Here is a 20621-nt window from a genome sequence, read left to right as displayed (position 1 = left end):
TTCTTGGCAAATCCAAAGGAAGGCTTCCTTACCAGACTTATGTCCTGGTACAGAGTTTCCCCAACTGCAGTAAACACACGATCCCTGCACGCAACAGAGACTCTGAGTCAGGAGGTCTGGGGTGGGGCCTGAGATTCTGCATTTCTAATAAGCTCCTAGGTGATGCTGCAGCTGGTCCAGAGAGCCCACTTGGAGCAGTAAAGCCCTCCCCATGATTCTCAGAGAACTCGGCTTAGCCCAGGGATGCTGAGGTTAAATGAGGCGATGGGCCAAACCCCATCATCCAAGAGGGCAGAAATAGCCTGGCCTTTGGAAAGCTCTTCACCTTCTCTCAGGCTACTGGTGATCAATTAGCAAAAGCCTAAAGGACCTCGCTAATTTAATGTTCCTATCAAAATGGGCCATTTACCTGAGGGAGCTGCCCCACTGCTTGGGCTGCCTTCCAGAAATTCTGTGTAGAACCAGAAACACCCGTGGGGTGCCGGAAAAAGACAGGCAACCCCAAGGACTCAGAAGCAGAACCCTCGTCGCATCAACAAATCAACCCCCAAACAGGAATTCTGACTGGCTGCTCTGAAAACTGCCCCTGGAAGAAAGGTGTGAGGGTGGAAGACAAAGGTGAGAAGCCACAGTGAGGATGGATTAGAGAAGCATGAACAGGAAGCAGAGAATGGGTAACCCGAGCAGGAACGAAGGAGAGAGGACAATGAAAATGGTAAGAGATGGACCCAAGCAACACTGCTGCAGCTGGACACCTGTCCCCGAGGGCCCGAGCCATGGCAGCAGGCACTGGGCTTGCACACACCCCACTTGATACTGCCTGGACCCCGAGGGGCGTTAATGAGGCTGGGTGGCGAGGCCGGCTCCATTTTTCATCACTGACACTCAGACGGTGGGTCCTCGGCCCAGGACCCTGGCCAGTCAATCAGCCCCGGGCTCGGCTGCGTATAAACACCTTCCCTCCTCAATCAGCAAGGGAGGCAGGTGCTGGAGATCTGGTCACGGTCAGTTGGACAATCTGATAAAGCCTTCCTGGGGTCGCCAGGACCCGAGAATAGAGCCGGCATAATTAGACCGGGCGGAGAGGCTGTCAGGCAGCCCAGGCGGAAATAACAGGGCCTCTGCCAATCAAAGGGAAACCCCACCACGGTGGCGGTGGCGGGTGGGGAGGGGACATTTGTTGTAGAAGTGGACAGTGGGGGAGGGGAGGCTTTCCCGAGGCAGGCTGGCAACCCTGGCGGGGCCGCACAGCTCATTATGCGAGCCCCAGAGCTAGGCGGCCACTATCGATCACTATCGGGGGGTCTCTGAGGACCTGTCATTATGCAGCGGGACCCGGTGTGTGCTTTGCTCCGGCGGTAACCAGAGGAACCCGGCAAGGCATCCTCGCTAATGGAAAAACAGGTTGGCCTTTTCTTACTCCCCTCCTTTAATGATCGTGCAGGCCTCTTAACCAGGAAGGTGCAGAAATGGACAAGAACAATGAAAAGACCGCAATAGGTTTGGGGCTTACAAAGTCGTTCGGCACACGTGATCTCAGAGAGGCACGAGGAGGGTGGGAGCTCCAGAAGCAGAGGGGCTCACGGCCCCGCCCTTCGGTCCTGTCACACTCAGCCCGTCACACATGTGCACAAACCGCTAGATCCACTCAGGGAGTCTGGCTTTGTCGAGAACTGGCCAGAGCTCACCAGCCCTTCTCCCAGCCCAAGCCAGCAGCCCGGCCGGCCTCTCACGACTTTTCAGGAATGGGGACCCAGGTCACAGGGAGGCAACAGTGCTCCTCTCCTTTTAGTCCACTGTTTCCTGTTTAAGCCAAAAGTTGCCCCCCCCCCCCCCCCGCAGCTTGTATTTTGGATGGAATGGAACCCAAAGCGCAGCCTTGGTCCTGGACTCCCGTGTACCTGGCAGGAGTCAGCCCTGTGGGCACGTTCTCCAAATAAATTCAACTCCATAACCCAACCTCCTGTACCCGAGGTTTCTTGGGGGAAAAGCAAAGATTGACACCAAACCTTTCCAGGAGACAGCTTGATGCAACCTCCCATTCCACACCAGGTTCATTCTCCTCTCATCCTTTCCCCAGTGCCCACCTCTGCGTCCCCCACTCCTGTTTTTGGTTCTCACCATCAGTTGCCATTTTCATGCTGCCTTTCCCCTGCTTCCCTCACGCCCAGAAAAACAAAAGCTATTTGACTATCATTCTCAACATGCCCTTTGGGGCTTAAAAACATATTTCGTGGGCACTGTGCTACATGAAAGAAGCAAACCTCAAAAAGTTACACACTGCAGGAGTCCATGTGTATGATGCTTTCAAAAGACAGAACCACACTGATGGAGAACAGATCCGTGGTTGTCTCGGGTGGGGGAAGGGGGTGCTGTGACTATTAAGCCTAGCAGGGGGAAGCTTTTTGGGGTGAGGGAGCTGTTCTGTATCTTGACTGTGGCAGTGGTTATCCAAATGTATACAATAGAACAGTATAAACGTCCCCCAGAGCCCATTTTACTGTATGATAATTACAAAAATATATGCATCAATGGAACTGAGCTCCTGGGATGGGGGTGGGAAAATTCTACAGCTATGAATGATCAGCTGACCCCAGTCACCAAATAGATCTTTTTTAAACCTCTTCCAGTGTTTGGAGACAGTTTTTATGCAACACACACAGCCTCTCTGCCCAAGCCAGGGCCCTAACATACATTATTCGACTTTGGGGACCCTCAGTCGTCATTTGCAAGGTGAATGGTACCCTGAGGTCTGCCCTGCAGGAACCGCACCTGCACCCCCGCCCCCCGAGCTTGGCTGCCTCCTGAAATTGGAAGAACATTCCAATTCCATACCTTGTAAGCCTTGGCTACCTCCCCTGACCTGTCTCTCAACCACTCTCCTCTCACCCACTGGCCTTCTTTCCTTCCCTCCGGTCCGCTAGTGTGTACCGCCACTGGGCCTCTGTGGAAGCTTCTCCCCACCTGTGCTGTGCCCCTGCCTTCATCCTTGCAAGGCTAGTGCCTCCTGGTCACTCAGATCTTGGCTCAGATGCCTCTTCCTTGGAAGGGCCATTCCTGAACCCTCAGTACACAGCAGCTCAAGCCCCCTCCTCACTCTGTGTTTCCGTGATCATTTAAAAAAATTTTTTTTCTATAGAATTTTTTTTTTTTTTTTTTTTTTGCTTTTTAGGGCTGCACCCGTGGCATATTGAAGTTCCTAGGCTAGGGGTCGACAGCCCGGGCCAGCTGACACCATAGCAACAATGGATCCTTAACCCAATGAGCAGGGCCAGGGATGGAACCCAAGTCCTCATGATACCAGATACTTCATGAAACCACTGAGCCACAGTGGGAACTCCACATAGAACTTTTTTCACAAGGGCTTGTCCGATCTGCCCTCGAAATAATGAAAGCGCATGTGTCCCACAGTCAGAGGACACTCTTGCCACTATTGTATCCACATCACTTAGAACATGCCCCCGAGTGTCCCTAACAGTGACTAGGCCATGAAGACAGAACTTGAAAACAATGGGGAAACCATGGTGGAGGGTGGGAGGAGATGTGGAATCCCCAATTCACAAAATCCCCAGAGTTTTTACACCCGAACACTTCATCTCATTTCCAACCACATTCGATTATTAAAATCTTCAAACACACAGCGATATTGAAAGCATTTTACAATGAACACCTGGATAGCCACCATGTGGACCAGAGTTTGTCCCTTACATTTGACTATTCGTATTTATCACACATCTATTCATCTGTCTGTCCCACTATCCATCCTTGAACCCATCTGACTTTTTCTCCACCAATTTCTAGTCCCTCATCTAAAAACACCTGTTGCATAAACAAAGCACACGAGCCAGAACTGAGGACACAACTGGGGGGTGTTCTAAGTGCAAGAGTCGTGAAAGATTTCCAATAGCTGGTTCCCTAGAAGCCAAGTGCCCTTTCCAAGTTCTGTGATGGCTCTGGATCAGGTCTGTGGGAAAGGAACAGAGGGACAGAGCACTGGATGCGGTATTTTCCCATTGCCTCATTAATCTTCTGAGTCATGTTTTCAGCCCAGGGAAGGGTGACATGGGAAGGGGTGGTTAGGGACTCACAGGGGCACAGGGGTTGACTGTGAAAGACAACCCTCAGCCATGTGCCCAAGGCCACTGCCCTAGGAGCCGGGCTTCCACGCTGCTGTAGAAATCCCCCTCCGGGTGCACAAGGGAGGTGGAGGGAGGGGTCGCAGCACCAAACACCAGAAACGCTCTCCTGTATGGCCCCTTCATGAGGCACAGCCTTCCTCTTCTAGACGCTCCTGCATCTGGTCATAACATCAGCAGTGACCGTCACAGTCCCTCTGGGGTTATTCATCACATACCCCTGCCCCTATCCCTGCCTTCAAATGGAAAGCCAGCAACACGGCCATTCTTGCAGAGGTCACGTTGGCTGACTGAGAATCTGCTTTTCCAATTCTGACATCGGCACCGCCTGGAAAACTGGCTCTGCCCTTGGAGAAAGTGGGTCAACTGCATAAATCTATGATCAGTCAAGTTCTGACGGGGATGGAAAGAACGAACCAAACTCGACTTTGCCCTTCCAGGTCTAGGAGGCCCTGCGTGTCAATTCGTCAACCTCTGGGTCCTGGGACAACTTCCTCAGCAGCCCTGAACACCAGCGTCCCTACGCTGTCGTGGTCTGTGTTGAGAATCTCACGAAAGGTAATGGATCCTCTCCCCAGGAAAAATAAAGTGCACATCAACACAACATTTTGCCATGACTTGTAGGAGTATCCACCATGGCATGTCCACAAGGTCTCTAAGTCCCAAAAGCTACAGGGCTGACCATGTGCTGGGCTCTGAGCTGGGCATGTTCCCAATCTCATGAAAACCCTTTATCCTTCTACCACTCTCAGAGGTAGAAGGCGAGGCTTCGACAGGCAAAGCACTTTGCCTCCTGCAGACATACAACTGGTAAGCAGCAGAGCTGGAATCTACCCAAGCCTGACTCCAGGACCACCAGAACACTCATGGCATTCTTGAGACCCCACAAACCCACGCTGCTCACGCTCTAACTTGAGGCTACCCTGACCCCAAATCTTCCTTCCTATTCAAGTGGTTTACTAAAGTCAACTGATGCGATCGATGGTCCTTCCTGGCAGGAGCCAGAGTAGGGCCCGGGACATGAGCCAGGAGCACTATAGCCTGGGGCCTAAACAAGGCAGGGGGCAGGGGAAGGTAACTAAAACCTGAGAGATGGCAAAGGCAAAGACTATCCCAACAAAGGACCATGGCTTCAGAGGAGATGTCAAATTGCACCTATGAGCCCAATTCAAACCAGGTAAGTGTTGTGTGGCCCTCCCAGCTTTGGTTTTGTTAAAGTTGAAATGAGAATGGCCTTTGGGCAGGGCCGGCAGCTGACTCCAGTTTCCACTATTTCCAACCGCCTTCCCTTCAACACCTTCATGAGAAACAAATTCCCAAAGATGAAAGGCCTAGACCCTGAAGACCTTTGAAAAGGACTCCTAAGTCACAGCAAATCAGTTGTATTGACTTGACTCTACGATGGAAATTTGAAAAAGGCCCCCAAGTTTGTACTATAAAAATTTTCACGAGTTCCCATCGTGGCTCAGTGGTTAATGACTCCGACTAGGAACCATGAAGTTGCGGGTTCGGTCCCTGCCCTTGCTCAGTGGGTTAAGGACCTGGCGTTGCCGTGAGCTGTGGTATAGGTCGCAGACACGGCTCGGATCCTGCGTTGCTGTGGCTCTGGTGTAGACCAGCGGCCATGGCTCTGATTAGACCCCTACCCTGGGAACTCCATATGCCGCGGGAGCGCCCCAAGAAATGGCAAAAAGACCAAAAAAAAAAAAATTTTTTTTTCATACACAAAAACAGAATTGAAAGATGATTCCAAACGGATTCATTGTAACAGGGGTTAAAACATACCGGGTCGAATAGAACAAAACAAAGCCCAACCTAGTCTTCTGCTTTAGCCTGTTTTAGTCCCTTGACATTAAGAATTAAAATATTTATGCAGGTTAATAGCTTTTTACAAAAACCTAGCAAGAGAGAGAAGCCATTTTCCATAAAGAAAGCACATATAATATGATCACACTTGTTTTAAAGGTGCATCTCCACAGACATAAAGACAGGAAGGATATACAATGACCTACCCATCCAGACGACTACTATCCAAAAATCAGCTGTGCAGCCCGGGGAACTATGTCTAGTTGCTTATGATGGAGCATGATAATGTGAGAAAAAAGAATGCATACATGTACGTGTAAAAAAGAAACTGTATTGGGGAAATAACAATTAAAAAAAAAAAATCAGGAGTTCCCGTCGTGGCGCAGTGGTTAACGAATCCGACTAGGAACCATGAGGTTGCGGGTTCGGTCCCTGCCCTTGCTCAGTGGGTTAAGGATCCAGCGTTGCCGTGAGCTGTGGTGTAGGTTGCAGACGCGGCTCGGATCCCGCGTTGCTGTGGCTCTGGCACAGGCCGGTGGCTACAGCTCTGATTGGACCCCTAGCCTGGGAACCTCCATATGCCACGGGAGCGGCCCAAAGAAATAGCAAAAAGACCAAAAAAAAAAAAAAAAAAAATCAGAAAATAGCAAGTGTGGGACAGGATGTGGGGAAAATGCAACCCTATGTGCACGGTTGGTATGACTGTAAAATGGTACCACCACTGTGGAAAATAGCATGTAAATGCCTCAAAATATTCAAAACAGAACTACCATGTGCTCTAGCAGCCCCACTTCTGGGTATACCTCCAAAAGAACTAAAAACAGTGTCGGGAAGAGATTATTTGCATATCCATGTTCATAGCAGCACTACTCTCACAATAGCCAAGAGACTGATACGACCCAAGTGATCACCAGTGGTTGAATGGATAAGCAAACCGTGGCCCATACATACCATGGAATATTATTCAGCCTTAAAAAGGAAGGAGATCCTGTCGCATGCTACAACATGGATGAACCTTGAGGATGTCAGGCTAGGTGAGATAAACTAGTCACAAAAATGACAAATATTGTCTGATTCTAAGGTATCTAAAGTAGTAAAATTCATAGGAACCAAGTAGAGTGGTTACCAGGGGCTGGAGAGAGGGCAGAAGGGGAGTTGTTTAATAGGTATAGAGCTTCGGATATGCCAAATGAAAAATTTGTTTGACACAATGTGAATATATTTAACACTACAGAACTGCACACTAAAAATGGTTAAGAAGGTAAATTTTATGTGTTTTTTTTTTTTCACCAAGGTTCAAAGTATATATTGAGATATGAAAAAAATCATAGAAGATGAGAAGGATGAATATTGCTAAAGTTTGGGGGTAGGATCATGGAATCCAGTTGCACCCTCTGGGGGTAGGATCATGGCATCCGGTTGCACCCTCTGGGTTGCTTGAATTTTTTACAATGATTGAATATTATCAGGCAAAATAGGTAGAGCTATCCCTTAACAGAAGGGGAAAAAAAAAAAAAAAAAAAAAAAAGGACTGTCATGTGTAATAAGGTTCCAAGGATAGGACATGGAATTGTACATTCATAAGGGTTACTTAGGTGAGGTACTGCTCTGTTTGGGGTAGCTGGCCTAAGAGGGTTCACCTGAGACACATGGGCCAGCCTGCTGGCCACTGAAGTTCTGCTTATTTGAAAGAGAGTGAGAGCAAGAGAGAGCCAAATACACTCATATTAGGGTATAAACATACAAGTAGCTGGGACACATGACTGATTGTTGGAATGAATGAAGCATTTTCTTAGCCTCTTCCTCCCTTCCTTCCTTATAATTAAACATCTTAAATGGTGTAGAGATCCTAATGATTCTATTCCAAGCTTTATTTTGGTTCTATCTTGAACCATACTTCTAAACGTTCCATTTTCTAGATTCAGAGAGGGCTCTGCAAATTCCTAACTTTTGTATAGAACCATGATGTTCTTGTCTTGAGTTTTTGCATTTCTTGTGTGTGTGTGTGTGTGTGTGTGTGTTTGCCTTTTCTAGGGCCTCTTCCTCGGCATATGGAGGTTCCCAGGCTAGGGGTCCAATCAGAGCGGTAGCCACCAGCCTACGCCAGAGCCACAGCAATGCCAGATCCAAGCCACGTCTGCAACCTACACCACAGCTCATGACAACGTTGGATCCTTAACCCACTGAGCAAGGGCAGGGACCGAACCAGCAACCTCATGGTTCCTAGTCGGATTCATTAACCACTGCATCTTCTAATTTCCCCAAAGTAATACCTAAATCATTGTTTCAGACAAATGGCACCTATACTAAAGAAATACTGGAGAGCCTGTTGTGGCTCAGGAAAAAAACAAAACAAAACAAAAAACTGACTGGTATCCATGAGGATGCAGGTTCATTCCCTGGCCTTCCTCAGTGGGTTAAGGATCTGGCGTTGCCATGAGCTGTGGGGTATGTAGGCTGCAGAAGAGGCTCGGATCTGGCATTGCTGTGGCTGTGGTGTAGGCCAGCGGTTACAGCTCCTATTCGACCCCTGGCCTGGAAATCTCCATATGCCACAGGAGCAGCCCTAAGATAAAAAAAAGAAAGAAAAGAAAAGAAATACTATGCTAAGTGCAGTGCTGGGAAATTCAGTGGTACTTGGCTGCATATTAAAAAAATTAGTAGTAACACGTAATGTGTGTTTGGGGAAAAAAAAAACAAGTTCATCACAAACTTAGTGCTAAGGATGGAGTTTCAGAATAAAGCTGCATTTTGAAAAATTAGAGAATTAAAGTATAGAAACAACTGGGAGGGGTGGACATGTGTCCTTGCAGAATGGGGTTGCATTTGGGCGGGAGTAGCTACTGTCTCTTGCCCAGTCCCATTGAGGGCAGTAATCTGCATTTTTAAGAGGGCAGCTGGATTTCCCATTGTGGTTCAGCAGTAAAGAACCCGACTAGTATCCATGAGGATTCGGGTTTGATCCTGGCCCTGCTCAGTGGGTTAAGGATTCGACGTTGCCATGAGCTGTGGTGTAGGTCACAGAAAAAGCTCAGATCTGGCGTCACTGTGGCTGTAGACCAGCAGCTGCAGCTACAATTCGACCCCTCGCCTGGGAACTTCCATATGCCAGGGGTGTGGCCCTAAAAAGCAAAAAAAAAAAAAAAAAGTAGCTGGAGTTAGAGGTTCCACTGTGGACTGGGAATAGGGAAGGCTCAGCTATCTCTTGTCAAGTGAGACACAAGAAAAGTGTGCGCCAGAGAGCACAGAATAATTGGGACTTAAACACAGATGGCTAAGTGTCTCCAGGAATTCCACAGTCGGGACTAATGGCTAAAATTACCAGCTTAAACTATTTCCCATGTTCATTCTCTGAAGTGCTATAAATGGAAACTTATACATTTCCCCCCAATAAAATGTTCATATTGTTCTTTCTAAGACGCAAGAGACTAACACTCGCTTAAGACCAACTGAGGAAAAACAGCATTTGACAGCCACTGTACGAACCCTGAAAACCTTCATCTGCGGCGTAGACAGGAAGTGAGCGGTGCCCAGCTTCCCAGGCTCCCTGCAAGTAGGAGAGACGGGGGTCTGTCAAGATGTGTGCATATCAATGAGCTTCAGATCTAAGTCAATGCCACAGCGATCCCCAAGGAAACTGGCTCAGTGTTTATAACAGCCTGCTAACTTTGGGAATTCAGAGAACAATAGTATCCTTTTCTAATTGGATCAGAATCCCCTTTGATGTCTTCATCCCAAGTGGACCAGCTTCTACTTCCTGCCAGCCTCTTCCACGGAGGGTGAGGGGCTGTAGGCACATTTGCAGCCTGGAAGGAGCAAGAGCTGGAGACCCCTTTGTGGGCTGAACCCGTGGGCTATAAAGCTGGCAGGTCTGCTCTGCAAGATCACAGGCCAGGACAGTGACGGCTCTGTGCTCTCTGGGGCTCGGACACAGCAGTGAAAACTGTTCTCAATTGTTTTGAATAATATTTAACGCAAGTTGGCTTTTAGTTGGGCAAAATGGTCTGCAAAGAAACATCCCTCCTAGTAACTAGCATTTTTTTTTTAAGGTTTTGAGCGGCTTACACAAATAATACAAAGGTACATTGAAATGAATGCACTATGCATCTGAGTGCCACTGATTTGCACGCCTAAAACACAAGCCATAAATACTGATTTGTTGAGTCCCAAACCCAGCCCATATATCTTCTAGATCTAATGAACGGGGGAAGGTGGGAGGCACATGGAAGTTGACATTAAATCAAACAGCTACTTCATTCTGTGTGAAGCCTGGCCGAAAGTCCACTGGATCGGCACCAAGGCTGCATTCCTTCTCTTCATCCAATAATCCCAACTCCCCGCACCCCACCCCCACCCCCCCAGTAATGAAGGAAGGAAAAGCCACAGTGTTCTGAGGACGGACTGAGAACTTAGGAAAGACTTACTTGAAAACTTTTAAAACAGTTGCCAGAAGCGGCGTGCCTTGTGGCACAAAGATGATCTTTCCTACTTTGCAAATTGGTAAAATGTTGCCCTTGACCTGAAACCAGCCCGTTTCCTGGAGGATTCTTTTAGTCATGGTCTGGGACGATGGCAGCCTGGCCAGGGCCACTGGTTTCTGCTCTTCTCAGAACCCAGTCGGGCCTCAGGCCTTTGCCCCACTGGCAAGTGGAATACGTTATGGAATGCTTCCTATGTGCCAGGGCGTTTGCTCGTAAGCAGAAGTCCTGCCTCGAGGGCCTGAGAGAATATTAGCAAATACATAGGGCAGATGGCAGGTGCTGATATGAAGAAAAATTAAGCCCGGAAAAAATGGAGAGGCATGGAAGAGCAGCGCTCTCTCAGAAGGAAGTCAGGGAAGGCTTCTCGGAGGAGGTGGCAGGGAAGCAGACATCTGTACCAAGTGAGGGAGCCTGGGATGGGGCCACCTGGGTGAAGGTACAAAGCCCTGAGGGGTGTTAACAAAGGGGTCACCCAGGAAGGCAAGGGCCAGATCACCAAGGACATGGAGGCCATGAAGGACCTAGGGTTTTATCCTACGTGTGATGAGAGGCCTTTGGCCAGGGGAAGGCAGGGGACACTCTGGTTTCCAGGGAACAAGAGTGGGGGCAGGGACACAGGTTAGGAGGATGCAGGGGAGCAGAGAGGAGACATGGTTTAGATTAGAGAAAGAGCAATGGAAACAGAGGGGTCTTTGAAGGTAGAGCCAACAGGCTGGCTAATGGATTGGGTGTGGGGTGTGAGAAAGAAGAATGGAGGGTAACTGCTGGGTTTTTGGCAGAGCGACTAGAATGTGCCATTTGCTGATACGGGGAGGCACCGGGCAAGAAGCAGGGTCTGAGAAGGCACAATCAGGACCTCAGTTTTGGGCGTGTGACATGTGACAGAGACCTAAGGAGGCAGGAGGAGAGCCTGAATTTGAGGGAGAATGTCCAGGCTGGAGGGATAAAGTGAGATCTCAGAGCCAGTCACGATTCTGCAGGGGTTCAGCACAGACGAAGAAGCCCCAGGGCTGAGTGCCAGGGAGCTCTCCCAGCTCTGAGAGGAGGAAGGACTCACAAAAGGGACCGCGAGGCAAGAGGGTGGTGCCCCAGGCGCCAAGTGAAGGAACAGTTCCAAGGAGGAACAAGTGACCAGCTGTGTTGAATGTTGCTGAGACACCCTCCAAAGGTGCAGGCACACACGCGCACAGCGAGCGATGGATGGAGGGAGGTAGGGATACAGCAAAGGTGGCAAAATGTTAATTAACAGCTGAGGAGCTAGAGGAAGGATATAAGGATTTTTTTGGTTCTACTCTTATAACTTTCCCTACATGTGAAATTGTGTCAAAATAAAAGTTAGAAGAACACGACGCTTACGAGAGATCTGGTAAGATGAGCACTGAGAATGGACCAGTGTCTGCCCAGACAGAAGTTGCTGATACCTTAACAAAGGCAATGTCAGCAGAGGGGTGCGGATGAAATCGTGACTGCTGATGGGTGCTACCAAGAAAGAGGAGGGAGAAAATGACAACAATAACTATTGACGATGCTTTCAGGAGGTTTCACTATGAATTGGGAGGCAGAAATGGGAGGGGACGGTGAGCACGGGGTCGGTGAAACCAAAATTTAAGATGACACTTGTTTAAGATGGTGTGTTTGTCTACTGATGAGAAGATCTTGCAGAGATGAGGGAATGGCAGGAGCAAAGCTCTTCCGTAGGCTGGAGGGGGTGGGAGGTTGATGCACAAATTGGGGGCTGGCCATAGCTAGGAGGAGAGGCAGGTCACCCACTGGAGGGGTGGCAGGGTATATGGGTTCAGATGCTGGGAGATCATTCTGTTTGGCAAAAGAAATTATAAGGAGTGTCCCTTCTGATCCTTCTGTTTTCTCAGTGATATATAAAACAAAGGCTGCAGCTGAATGTGAAAGAGAGAGTAGGTGTTTAGGTTTCAGAGAGAAGAGGAGGTGTGGGAAAATAAAGGAGTGAGCTGATGATGGAATGTGGTAGGTTTGCCAAGCAAAGCAGAAGGCTCGGTTGAGGTATGTGGCTATAAATTTAACATGAGTCCCATCAGCATGGTTGTGTGAATGTCCTTTTCAGCCACACTGAGCTGCTTGGGTGATGGCGTGGAGAAGGCAGAATTGGAAGTTAAAATCTTCCAGACAGTGTAAGATAGAGTGAAAGGCCAGGCAGCGGTTACAGTAATGGGCCATGAAATCTAAGGCGAGTAGGGAAGGAAGAAGAGGACGAAGGGTCTTCATGGGCAGTGGGGTCAAGGGGTTGGAGGTCCCACAAGAATTAAGCTGGAAAGACAGGAGGCAATGGTCAGAGAGAAGGAAGCTTAAAAAGATGATTTCAGGAGTTCCCGTCGTGGCTCAGTGGTTAACAAATCCGACTAGGAACCATGAGGTTGTGGGTTCGATCCCTGGCCTTGCTCAGTGGGTTAAGGATCTGGCGTTGCCATGAGCTGTGGTGTAGGTTGCAGACACGGTTCGGTTCCCGAGTTGCTGTGGCTCTGGCTGGCAGCTGCAGCTCCAATTAGACCCCTAGCCTAAGAATCTCCATATGCTGCAGGAGTGGCCCTAGAAAAGACAAAAAAAAAAAAAAAAAAAAAAAAAAAAAAAGATGATTTCAGAGAGGATGCAGTTATTGGTCATAACACGGCTCAAGGTAGCCCCTGGGAGCGGGTGTCCGAAGTCAGATAAAGACCCTTGGCAGTGAGGAGGTGAAGGAACCCAAAGACCAGCATCCTCTGTTGATGATGATGCAGCTCAGGATGAGCTGGAGTTAGCTGGAGAGAGGTGGTAAGGCAGGGCCAGCATCTCCAAGGAGGGGGCTGGGGTGGGATCTGAAGATGTACAGGGACTGAAATAAGGGGGGAGAGCAGGTGACATAACCTGCAATGCTGTAGGCTTCAAAGAAACTTTTTTTTTTTTTTTTTTTTAAGGAGGGGGAAATGGTCTGGAAATGACAAGAAAGAGCAGGGAAGGGTCCTGACCTGTATCCAAACCCTGTGTACGTAGACTGTGGGAGAAACACACAACCACGGCTTGAGAAGCTGTAGGGGCAGTAATGTTCTCCAGATTCAGGCAGATTTTGGGTTCAGCAAGATGGGGAAGGAAATGTTTCAAAACAACAACAACAGAGGCCTGGATTTGTGGAAAACTTGCTCACAGACCTTGAAAAACTCACCAACTTTCATACGGAGTCTGAGGAATACTTTCACTAACTTAGGTTTTTATTCATATATACAAATTGGCTGTGTGTATATGGCTTACCATGCCAAAAACAAAACAAAACAAAACACCCCCCAAAACCCCTGGCATATGGAAGTTCCCAGGCTAGGGGTCGAATAGAAGCCACAGCTGCCGGCCTATGCCACAGCCACATGTCTACAACCTACACCACAGCTTGTAGCAACACCAGATCCTTAACCCACTGAGTAAAGCCAGGGATTGAACCTGAATGCTCACGGATTCTAGTCAGACTTGTTTCTGCTACACCACAATAGGAACTCCCAAACCCATGTTTTAAAAGTATTTCACTGGGGTGGTCGATTGTGGTTCAGCAGTAACAAATACAACTAGTATCCGTGAGGACATGGGTTCGAACCTTGGCCTCGCTCAGCTGGTTAAGGATCTGGCATTGCTGTGAGCTATGGTGTAGGTCACAAATGCGGCTCAGATCTGGTGTTGCTATGGCTGGCAGTTCCAGCTCTGATTAGACCCCTAGCCTGAGAACTTCCATATGCCATGGGTGTGGCCCTAAAAAGCACCCCCCCCGCCCCCGCCCAAAAAAGGTATTTCGCTAAGAAAGATAGACTTAGTTTTGGTCATTTATGTACCTACTCATTTTATATTCCCACTTGTTCACCTCATACTTGGCATAGGTGCTCTGTGACCTTAGAAATGAGTTTGCTTTTCCTGAAAGGTCTCTGCCTCTCTGAAGCCTTCGAGTCTCGTGTTTATTCTCTCTCCAGTCTTCTCAACTACACATTTTTTTAAGTCGTTAAAGAATGCCAGCCAGATTCTGGTGAGCTTTTCCTATCTAAACATGAAACTAACTACACCAGAGAATGTGCAAGCTGAGTGTAAACAGACCATCTGTCCTATTTTTATCATCTCACTTAGACTCGTAGAGGTTAAGGGACCTATCCAAGATCACACGTGGTGTGTAAGAAATGGAACCAGAACCCAGGACTCTTGGCTACCAACTACTCCAATACACATCATGAAATACGTGCCCACGTTTCACTGCAACATTACTGACCAGACTCAATCACTCATGGTGTATCCTTGGCGTAAACTCGTCTTAATTTCTACCTTTAAAATACAGAAGAGGGAGTTCCTGTCATAGTGCAGCGGAAACAAATCTGACTAGCACCCATGAGGACGCAGGTTCGATCCCTGGCCTCGCTCAGTGGGTTAAGGGTCTGGTGTTGCCGTGATCTGTGGGGTTGGTCGAAGATGTTGCTTGGATCTGGTGTTGCTGTGGCTGTGATGTAGGCCAGCAGCTACAGCTCTGATTAGACCCCTAGCCTGGGAACCTCCATATCCCACAGGTACAGCCCTAAAAAGACAAAAAAATAAAATAAAATAAAATACAGAAGATTACAGGGGGAACAACTCAAAGGGGGAATCTCATTTCTTTTCTTTTAAACCAATTGCTTTTAAAAGCCATTTTATTTTCTGGTCTTTCCATAAAAAAGTTATTTGCCTTGAGTACACCAAAGCAAAAAAGGTTATAGAGTTTCCTACTTACAACTGGGCCTGCATAAATGTTTAAGTTAATAAAGATCCCTGTTCTAATTTTATTTGTGGTGCTTCCTCACCTTCTTTCAAATTCTGGTCCTTGAATGGTTCAAGTGATTGAAGATGCAGCTTAAAGTTTCATAGGAGCCTCTCAAGGCCGCCTGCATTAATCCTCTGCTCCATACAATGTAGAAAACATTAAGTAAAATTGTCTGAAGTTAAAATATGTACTTAATTCCCACTACAGGGGATAGATCTTTTCAGCAGATGTTTTTCTGGAATGGCTGGTGATTGTACAATAGGAAGAACTAAAAGAATCAAAATCAAAGCAGGTAAAGAGGATGGATTGGGCAAGGGTTTGGACTGGGAGGCAGGAATGGCACATCAATTAAATTTCCAGACTACTGCTTATGAAAAATAAGCTGTCTTCAGATCATTTTTAGGACACGGCTATACGTGGTAGCCATGGACCGGAGAAAATGAACCCAAATTGATGTTTAAAAAAAAAATCATTTAAGCAAGACGGTCCTATGCTGTTTAAGTCAAGATCTCCGAGGGGACTGGGTTCCCTGGTAAAAGGACTGCATGTTTGTTTGGGAAGCCTTCATGGTGTAGCCCTCACGGAAAACAATGAAGGCGGTTGTCTGCAAAGCCCAAGGAGGCCGCAGGTCTGCAAATCCTGCTCCACCGGGGACCTGCCAGTCCACCACTCCTAATGGGAGTTTCTGGCCAGCGGAGGAACCCTGTCTGAGCCTGCAGGGGGATAGGCCTTTTCATTTGCAAACCGACATTTGTTCCCAGGCTCAGAGTGACAACAGCTATGCTTTGGGCCCCGGTGCCAAGGGCATTCAAATTTGCTCATCTGGGGCTCCCACTCTGCATGGCTTACATCAGGAGTAAGAGAGAAGTGAGCCACCTGGGAGGGGCAGCAGATTGTGGTCAAGGTGGGCATCCTGGCTCCATCACTCACCAGCTCTAACCTCTGAGTTCCAGCTTCGTCTCTGTAAAACGGGAATAACATTACTGCTGGGAAGATTCAATGAGACAGGAATAAAATAGATGGCACAGTGTCCGGCCCCCAGCCAGCACTTCTCCCTCTTATTCATGAGGTTCGGGCAGGTGGTTTGAAGGTGAGGGATGCAGGCACCTCCAAGGTGAGGAAGGGGCTTCCTGTACAGCTCTTTAAAATGTATTGTTTTCTTTCAGAGGAGCTATTACACAGCCCACTGAATCTAAGAGCCACGCTAGCTCAGCTTGAATACCCTACATTAAGAATCATGTCACACTTGTTTCACGAGTCTCGGAAACCCAAATCAGACTGCATTCAGCATTGGGGAGTGGGAGACACACTGAAAGCCTTTCAATTTCCCAAGCCATGATCGGAATGAAATGTTCTCGCATCAGGCGTTTCACATTTTAGAATTCAATTATAAGACCCTACCATTTAGCCTGTTAGGCTGGCAGCCCCACCCCAGAAAGAGTGACAAAAGACAATCTTTACAGCCAGCCTGAAAGTTCCAGTGCTGTAAATCACTGGTTATAGGATGGTATGGAACTCATTAATATAAACGAGAAGTCTGAAAGGCACCCATTAGCACGCTATTAATTTGTTTGACGATCTACGGCGTGGCAAGAGCTAAAATCGTTAGGCTGGGCACTACGGCGTCTTGTGCAGAAGAATAATCTGGTCCCATTAATTTTTGTCTTGGGCTTGCCAAATGTAATTGGGCATAATCAGGGCTCATACATCTCCTCAAAGCTTTTTCATCCTTTCTTTCAAAAGAGGAAAATCGGGGTGGGGGGGATGAGCTCAAACTCGGAGGACTCAACAAAGGTAACCTACGACAAGAGGTCTTAAGTGGCAACAGCCCTGTTAAGGACTCTAAGGGCTTCGACCGTTCTGTTTTCTAGCCTGCCTTGGCTCTGCCTGTCCTGTGTGTTTGTTTCTCATGAAATGAAGGTGAGTCACAAACCCTTTCCCAGGCAGGTTAACTTTACTTAAACATCCATCCGTCCCAATTGGAAAGGGAGGAGGGGAGAGCCCATTCTATCCCATCGTATAGATAGGATTGTCGCCAATCTTGCCCATAAAGAGGGGGGCAGGAGGGGAGTTCCCAACATGGCTCAGTGGTTAATAAATCCAACTAGGAACCGTGAGGTTGCAGGTTCGATCCCTGGCCTCTTTCAGTGGGTCAAGGATCCGGTGTTGCCAAGAGCTGTGCGTTGCAGAGAGCTGTGGTATAGGTCGCAGATGCAGCTCAGATCCAGCGTAGGCCAGCGGCTACAGCTCCGATTAGATCCCTAGCCTGGGAACCTCCATATGCTGAGGGTTCGGCCTTAAAAAGACAAAAAAGGGAGGGGGGGGCAGGAGGGAAGGAGCAGGGGGTGAAGGAGCTTATCTACCTCTCTGTGATCTCATGTCCTTCCACCCAGTTAATTCAGGATATTTCTTTCTCTCTTTTTTTTTTTCAGGCTGCACCCATGGCACATGGAAGTTCCCAGGCTAGTGGTCAAATGGGAGCTGCAGTTGCCAGCCTACATATCACAGCCACAAGCAATGCCAGATCTGAGCTGCCTCTGAGACCTCTACCTCAGCTCATGGCAACGCCAGATCTGAACCCACTGAGCAAGGCCAGGGATACTACTTGGGTTCATAACCCACTGAGCCACAACGGGAACTCCCTGCAGTCAGATTCTTAACCCACTGTGCCACAGCAGGAACTCCCTAAAACATATACTTTAATGGATGCTAATAATGGCCACACATCATTGTGAGTGTACCTAATGCTCCAGACGCTACACCTGAAAATGTTTAAAATGGTGAATTTTATGTATGTTTTACCACAATAACAAAAACATACAAAAGAGCAGTGTCTTTTGTGTGATGCCATTGCACTCCAAATTTTATAAACATATGCAGTTTTACGTTAAAAAAAAAAGGTATTCTTTAAAGGCTGGATATATATCACCATATCCAAGTCCTATGATTAATTTAACAATTCTCAGATGACAGACAGGATTTTAATCTCTCCCTGGCTTCTTAACTAAAATTAAGCCCTTCCCTTCCTATCTGAAACACATGACCAAATTGATTCAAATCCATCAAGGGACAGTCTACTGGGGAAACTCGACAGCAGGAATTCTTGCATAAAAGTCTCTGGCATGAGAAGGCCTGCTGGTTCCTCAAGCCACAGAGAGACTCAAGCTACAGCCAGAAAGGTTATCAAGGCCTGAAATCACTGTTGGTCTACCTGCTATTTCTGTCACCAACTGGTGCCAGTGTTTGTGTCCTTGCAAAACCATGGGGCAGCAAGCAAAGCCAATGCAACCAGCCAACACTAAGGAGCCTCCAACCCTGCCACAGGGACCCCTTGAACCCTTCCTGTCCTGGAAGCCCCAGTCAGAAGGAGAGCTGAGCCATTCCTGGCAGTTTGGTTTATGACCCAGAGGCATTATAGATTCACCAGGGGGTTCTGAGCTACTCAGGGGTCTGGAGCGGTCAAGCTTCCAGATGAAAATAGAACCTAATCTCTAGATCTGTATCTTGGGTTGATGGTGCTTCTCTGGGAGGGTTAAGATCAGCACCTGATAAGACACCTTTGCTTCCATTTCCTGCCTCTGGAAGATTCATTCCTGATGGGTTTCACTCTCGACATTCCTGTCCCTTGATTTAAGGCAGAGGCCCCAGGACACTTTCTTAGGTGGGAGTCAAAGAGAGAGACCACACAGCTAGCATCTCCTTCTCCTATCGGCTTTGTGGTACTTAGGAAGATGACACTGGTCAGTTCACTTCACTGGGCAAGAGCAAGAGCCACAGGAAGAGGGGCAGAGGTCACCTCCTGAGCTGAGCGCTTCCTCAGAGCAGCACCCAACCAGTCAGCCAGCCATCACCACTGACAGCTCACAAAGGTTTCCTTCCTAACTCCATCTTCCGTTTTTATTATCATCGTGTTACTACACGATGATAAAGAGGGTCAGAAATGGCCTCCCCACACCTAGGGTGACCTGACTCAACTGCAAGGAATACGTGAATGGCACAGCATGGATGCTTCCTGTCCAGAGGAAGAAGAGATCAAATGTCTGTCTGTCTGTCTTTCTTTTTCTTTCTCTTTTTCAGCCACCCTGAGGCATATGGAAGTTCTCAGGCCTGGGGTAAATTTGGGCCACATCTGCCACCTAAGCCACGGCTGCAGCAACTCCAGATCCTTAACCCACTGTGCCACAGCGGGAACTCCAAATGTTTTCTTTTTAAACTGCTGACACTGCTAATGCACACACTCTAGCCTTTACAGTGGAATTGCATTTTAAGTGCATTTAACATACGGGAATGCAAATATAAACATGTGAGAGAAGAAACACTAGTAGTAAATACTGACATGAAACTAATTACATGCCAGCCCTGTTGCAAGCACTTCCTATAATTTAATCTTTCAAATAACCTATTAGGTAGGTATGATTCCCATTCCACAGATGAGAAAAAAAGACACAGAGGTCAAATAAATTGTCCATGGATGTACAGCTAGGAAGTGGTGGGGCCAGGATTTAAACCCAGGCAATCCAATTGCAGAGGGCTCTTAACCACATGGCTGCAGTGGTCCTGCCCATTGGCACCTCAAAGGGCTCAGGCCCCAGAGTGACTGTGGACGGGACCATGAATCTGTGCTCCCTGTTGGCTCGGTTTCCAGGTGCCTCACCTGGTGTACATTGGGGGCCACTTAAGAGATTTTTCAGCAGAAATGTTGGCCATCCATGATTTCTGCTGTGTGCACCAACAACAAGCCTCACCCCTGAGTAAGTGTAGGGCTCCTTGGAGCAGAAGTGCAAAAGTGCAAAGTGTCCACATCACAGCACATGTTTCGGGCTCAGGAAAACGTGGACTCTAAATGAAGATCTGATACAGGTGCACTTGGTCTAGAAGAGGTCTCTGCATGTGCAGGTTGAAAATCAAAATGTTAAGCTGGGTCTCCACAGCAAACCCAAGAGACTCCTGGGGCCCCTCCCTTAACTCTTGGAGGCGTTTTCCCCAAACATGTGAGTGGGGAAGCCCTGGTGAGACAAGCTGCTCCCGCCTGCACACATTCTCTCTCACACATGGTGGTTTTCTCTCCAAAATACAAAACCCTGCAGTTTGAGACACTTGATACTCACAAAGGCGTCACCATGGGGGCAGTAACACCACATGGACCTCTTTCCCAGCAAACCAAAAAATTGACTCAACAGAGCCATAGAGATTTTTTTGCATTCCTGGCAGAAAATTATCTTGCACAACATCTAAATGACTATTCCACTGGTGGGAGTTCCTGTTGTGGCTCAGGGGTAGGTAATGAATCCGACTGGTATCCATGAGGATTCGGGTTCGATCCCCGGCCTCACTCAGCAGGTTGAGGATCCCGCATTGCTGTGAGCTGTGCTGTAGGTCGCCAATGCAGCTCAGATCCTGTGTTGCTGTGGCTGTGGTGTAGACCAG

The 20621-nt window shown here is 48.0% G+C and overlaps 1 protein-coding gene and 2 long non-coding RNA genes across 8 annotated transcripts in view; 1 reads left to right on the top strand and 2 right to left on the bottom strand.

Annotated features, from left to right (window-relative positions):
• ABTB2 (ankyrin repeat and BTB domain containing 2) overlaps positions 1-20621 on the bottom strand; it is a 202564-nt gene that overhangs the window by 131431 nt on the left and 50512 nt on the right. The gene's annotated exons all lie outside the window — the stretch shown is intronic.
• Positions 1199-9391, top strand: LOC146405308 (uncharacterized). The gene is made up of 3 exons (XR_014837113.1): positions 1199-1404; positions 4577-5313; positions 9361-9391. It is a non-coding gene; the product is annotated as an uncharacterized LOC146405308 (long non-coding RNA).
• On the bottom strand, positions 15047-19300 carry LOC146405307 (uncharacterized). The gene is made up of 2 exons (XR_014837114.1): positions 17860-19300; positions 15047-17776 (listed from the first exon to the last, which is right to left on the bottom strand). It is a non-coding gene; the product is annotated as an uncharacterized LOC146405307 (long non-coding RNA).

This window comes from Sus scrofa, chromosome 2 (assembly GCF_054392235.1).
Source record: "Sus scrofa isolate SSC_HxYL_T2T_F1_AM1 chromosome 2, Sscrofa_HxYL_maternal_Yorkshire_Landrace_v2.0, whole genome shotgun sequence".
NCBI lineage: Eukaryota > Metazoa > Chordata > Mammalia > Artiodactyla > Suidae > Sus > Sus scrofa.
The sequence above is the reverse complement of the archived record's forward strand: the minus strand, read 5'-3'. Positions and strand labels throughout refer to the sequence as shown.